The following is a 5,320-nucleotide window of genomic DNA, read 5'->3' as shown; positions in this document are numbered from 1 at the left end:
AGACATTTTAACGACAGGGGCGTTCACCTTTCTCCTCTCGCTTCTGACCTCCGCCTCTTCAACACCAGCGCTGCAGCATCGCGGAGACGAAGCTATCGCCACCTTTCCAAATCCAGGCGCTGGACGCAGCTGTTTGCATGAGCGTGACTGTTTGAGACATGTACTTGTCGCTCTTCGATTCGGTCAAACACTGTGAATTAATTAACCTCTAGTCTTATCACCCCACCTGGATCTTGATTCCCTCGCAGCACTCACAGAACTCATCTTTGTATTCGCCTGCACTATCTTTTGCGTCTTTCTGCAAGCTTCATAGGCAGAGAAGACTTTTCAAGAAGAAAATGAGAAAACAGAATGTTCAATGCTGGGAATCTCCCTCGTGGTGGACTGGAGCTGACTGACACTCAGGCCGTTGGCTAAAAGCAGCCCTTGAAGAAGCCAGTGACTGCTGGGAGACCTCAGAATCATTTGGTCTGGAATGTGTCCCCCCTCGCCCCCGCCTTTTCGTGGTAGGCTGCGAGGTAGGATCCGATTCAGGAACAGAAGAATTGTATATAATGAATCTTGACCTATCGAAGTTTAAGAGTTAAACCGCTTGCAGACAACGGTGTAAATCTGTATTATGTAATAGTGTGATAACAGCACCTGCTAAGGGGCTGCAGCCCAGCGGTAAAGTGCGTGTTTAGTATGTGTGAGGTCCTGGGTTCAATCCCCAACACCTCCGTGTGCTTGTGTTTTTTTTTCCTTCCCCACTCATAACAGAATACTGGCAGGTTTGTTTCTGACTTTTCCCACTTTGCTCTTTGTGAATGTCTTTACTTGGGTTTTTCTTACTCACAGAGAGGGTAAATAGCTTCATACTTCCTCACTTGGACCATGGTCCTTGACACTCCTTGTGCCTTCCAACCCGACTGCTTAAGCACAATAAAGTTAGGAATGAACTGGAGTAAAACAAAGGGCTCACTGATGGTCTGCTCACAGCGAAGCAACACGCCATAGACAGCCTGTTCTCCTTTGCTGCTATTTTTCATTGTTAGTAAGAAGTAGGGACGAAAAGGACAGACTGCATTTTCTCTCCTCTCTTAGCATATCAATTACGCTTCATTTTAAAATTTCGTTACTGGTCGCCCTAGAGTGTGCAATATACATCTACAACTAATCCAAGTCCACTACCAAATAACACTATATCACTTCATGAGCAGAACAGATACTAATAACAGAGTATTCTGGATTCTTCTCTCGCATCATTTATAGCATTGCTGTCAAACATTTCACTTTTCCTTAAGCTATAATCAACCAATATACAATTGCTATTATTATCTGAGTCTGGTGGCGGAGTGGTTAAAAGCTCGGCTGCCAACCAAGAATTCACCAGTCTCTCCTTGGAAACCCTATGGGGTGGTTTTACTCTGTCCTGTTAGGTGGAATGTGTCAGAATGGACTGGACGGCAGCGAGTTTTTTTTTTTTTTTTTTAATTACTGTTACTACTTTAAATAAACTGTTATCTGTTGTCAGTTAAAAATAAGAAAAACAAAAGATGCAAAATGTCAGTTGACATTTCAGGGAGAACCTCAGGAATGTGTAAATAAAGGCGAGAAAGATGAAAGTATGTATGTGCACAACTTGATTGGAGTTGAAAAAATCAGTAAAAATTGTAGTGAGAGATGATACAGATATTACTGTAACTTTTTTCACATACTTCTCTGTCGCAGAGATATAGAGTGAAACCTGTGAGAGCCGGACTCGACGCGACTGCCTTGTTTTTCTTCGTCTCTCAAGTTTTCTGCCTTTGACGGTGTGCAGTCTTATCACTTTTCTATGGCTCCTTGCGGCGGAAGATATTTGAGTTTTCTTTTTATGGCAGGTTTCTGCCTTACACAGGTTCCTGTTTTTGCAGGTGTTACTGCACTATACTCAGCTCTATTAGAATCCCAAAGCCTTGGGATGTAACGATTCTATAATAAAGGGGATCATAGTAATTTCAGAAAACTAAACATAACTACCAAAACCCAGGATTGAAACACAGGGCTCTAGATACTCAGACTAACGCTATCCTAACGAAGCTATTTCAACTGCCTGAAAGTACCTGTTTTAGCCATTCTTTCAAAATATTACTTAACTTTTTATTTGCAAGGCCCTTGTGTTTGTAAATACCTAATCTTAACATATCATTATTATCCACTCAAGCACCAAAATTACATGGTCTCCTTTATTATCCATGTCTGAAAATAAATTTCCATTTTTTGAGACAGTGGATGGGTTGATAGTGCCCGAGGAGGGCGACATAGAGAGGAATAGGTAAAACAGGAAGAAGCTTTTCTGCTTGTTCACCTCCAGCAGCTCCATTCTCCCAATAATACGTGGCTGGCTCTCTTGCTTTGCTGTATGCTCTGGGCTCTCCTCTGCGTCAGGACACTAGTTGCCCCCCTTTGAGGCTGTTCCTCCCGCTTTTGCAGTATTCGAGCCTCCAGCTTTGAGATGGTATAGATAACCCAGATGGAGTCCTAGATTCCCCTGGTAAGGTCCCGGAGAAAGCTTTTGACACAGTCGGCCATTTTTTAACTGCCCAAACTATCAGCTACAAGGAGAGAGAGAAGTGCCTCAAAAATCTCTCATCATGAATGGCCAGGCAGCTCGGTCAAAGAGCTCGGCTCTTCTGGGCGGGGGGTTGGTGGGGTGAGGGGTCGGTTTGGGGAGTCAGGGCGCACACGGGGCATTAAAAAAAATAAAAACAAAATCTGCTTCGAGTCTTAGCGAACAGCGACCCTGTAGGGAAGAGTAAAACTACCGCTTAGGGTGGCCAAGGAGCTGCTCTTAACCAACGCAACACCATATCTCCAAATAGCCCGTAGTCGGCAGGTTTCGAACCTGCGCGGGGAGACCCCAATGGATTTCTAGTCCATCGCCTTAACCACTCGGCCGCGACTACAGCGGACTTTCTTACTGCTTTCCCCCCGTCCCCTCCCGGAATCTGACCTGTGCCCCTCGCAGCCATTCCCGTAACTGATCTGGCGGGGTAGAGCAGCTGGACGTCATTAATTATAAGGAAAATGCAAAATAAAAACACAATGAAATAACACTCCACCAAAATAGCTTAAGATAACAGAACTGAAAATATCAAGTGTTGCTGATGATATGGAACAACAGAAACTTTCATACGTTGCTCATGACATTGTCAACTGGCACACCCTCACTTGTACACTATTTAGAAATATTGCCTAAAGCTATATAGATATAGATAAAACCTATAACCCCGAAACTCCACAGCTGCGTTTAGACCCAAGAAAAAAGAATGAGTATTGCTCTTGAAAGATGTGTACAGAAGTGTCCGTGGCAGCATTAGATGTTTTATATGTGCACCAACAGTGAAATGAATGATAAAAATATTATATATCGTATTGATACAATGAAATATGACAGCAACAACAAAGAACTACTGCTACTGGCAACGATATGGATATATCTAATAAAAAACACGTTAAGTGAAAGAATTTATTCTCAAATGAGCACATATTGTATGATTCTATTTATAGTACTTCAAAATACAGGAAAATGGTGGTAGAGGTCAGAAGATTGGAATTGATTGGGATAGATACAAGAGAGCTTCTGAGAGCTGAAAAATTCTTTGTCTTAGTCTGGATGTTGGTTGTAGGAGATATACATATGTAATAACTCATCAAGCTGAATAATTAAGTTTTATGCATTTTACTCTATGAACTGAGCCCCAATTTAAACAAAGGAGAGAGAAGGATTTCCTTGGATATCTTCTCACCTCCAGTACATTCTGTGCCTTCATTAGTGCTGTTCAAATTGTGGACTGCGGATTGGTGCCATCTGTGGGCATTAGAAACTCTTGTTTCAATATAACTGTGCAAGGATATTGGACTCTTCCTATTAAATAAAGCAGAAATAATTTCAAGAATTGGGTGAGTGGAATGTAAGGCTGCCCACTTAATCCTCAAGCACTAGAACTATGTTGCCGTTTATGATACTGTAAGATTGATTTGATGCCTAGAACCTAAGAGAATATAAAAACCTGAGGAAATATGATTATTTACTTTGGTAATTTGTTATTTTAAAATGATATTAATCTTAATCAAGCTTCCTTTCTATATTTATAATTTACCATTAGGAGCTAAAACGAAACAAACACAAAAAATAACCAAACAAACCAGTTGCCTTCGAGTTCATTCTGATGCATGGTGACTCCGTGTGTGTCAGAGTACAATCCTGCTCTGTAGGGTTTTCAATGACTGATTTTTTTTCAGATGTAGATGGTCCAGCCTTTGTTCCCAGGACTTCTGGGTGGATTCCAACACCCAACTCCTTGGTTATCAGACCAACGTGTTAATCATTTACACCAGTAAGAACTCCATTAGCTAAACAGGGACGTAAAATTGATAGTATTTATTTGTAACTCTTATTTACATGTGGGAAACAAGGTTAAGAAGGCTAGAGAAGCCTGAAGACAAGTAGTATGTACATGCGCCAGAGAGTTGTAGTCTAAAAACAGGGCTCGGGCGCGACTGAAAAAAATAAAGTGAACGGAAAATAAACAAACGCTCCGTTCCGCCTATGCTGGGTAGATGTTATGCGGGGCGTATCAGGGGAGGAAAGAAATTATCAAGTTGATACGGTAAATAAACATATCAACTACTTGTGAATCTCGATACAGAGATTAAAATGGGCAAGTAGGGGACTAGGAGTGCGCTGAGGTAGTGTGAAAACGTCACTCTGGAGTGCACAAGAGGGAAGAGGGAGGAGAGAGAGGAGCATCAGCTGATGGAGAGAGAAAAGAGGTGGGGTGGGGTGAAATGAAGGAATAGAAGTAGAAAAGGGAGAGAGAGGAAAAGGGCAAGGAAAAGAGAAGCAGGCTTGACCCGGAAGAGAATTCGGTTCGTTTTGCCCAAGATTGCCCTGCCTTTGGGAGTGATCCACTGCTTTCCTTGACGGGGTAGAGAGTTTGAGCACTGCGGAAGGCGCATGTGAGATTGAATTTTTGTTTGCAATTCAAACGTCGTTGGTATTGGTGGTTTCAGTGGGAACTGCAGGGATTTCCGATTTTCGCGCGTTGATATGGTGGGAGCTGTGTTGAGAGTACAAGCGGGATGGGCAGTCAGCTTTGAGACTAAGCACCACTGTGACTGGGGCAGTTTACTAGGCTTTGCTTGATATAGAGATAATAAAAGAGAAAGTTCTCATTTGTTTGCTCCCTGTGTTTCCTAACTCTTTAATGAAGGCTTTCGAAACCCAACTTTTTCCTAAAGAAATTCTATCAGGCTCCTTACTTTTCACTTTCTGCCCTTAGCTCAAAAGGAGTCT

General features: G+C 42.3%; 1 non-coding gene across 1 annotated transcript; it reads right to left on the bottom strand.

The window, feature by feature from the left end:
- Window positions 1-2,845: 2,845 nt before the first annotated feature.
- Window positions 2,846-2,927, bottom strand: TRNAS-AGA (transfer RNA serine (anticodon AGA)). The gene has a single exon. It is a non-coding gene; the product is annotated as a tRNA-Ser (tRNA).
- Between the last annotated feature and the right edge of the window lie 2,393 nt (window positions 2,928-5,320).

This window comes from Trichechus manatus, unplaced genomic scaffold (assembly GCF_000243295.1).
Source record: "Trichechus manatus latirostris isolate Lorelei unplaced genomic scaffold, TriManLat1.0 scaffold00180, whole genome shotgun sequence".
Lineage (NCBI taxonomy): Eukaryota > Metazoa > Chordata > Mammalia > Sirenia > Trichechidae > Trichechus > Trichechus manatus.
Note: the sequence above shows the minus strand (reverse complement) of the source record. Positions and strands in the feature narration are given on the sequence as shown.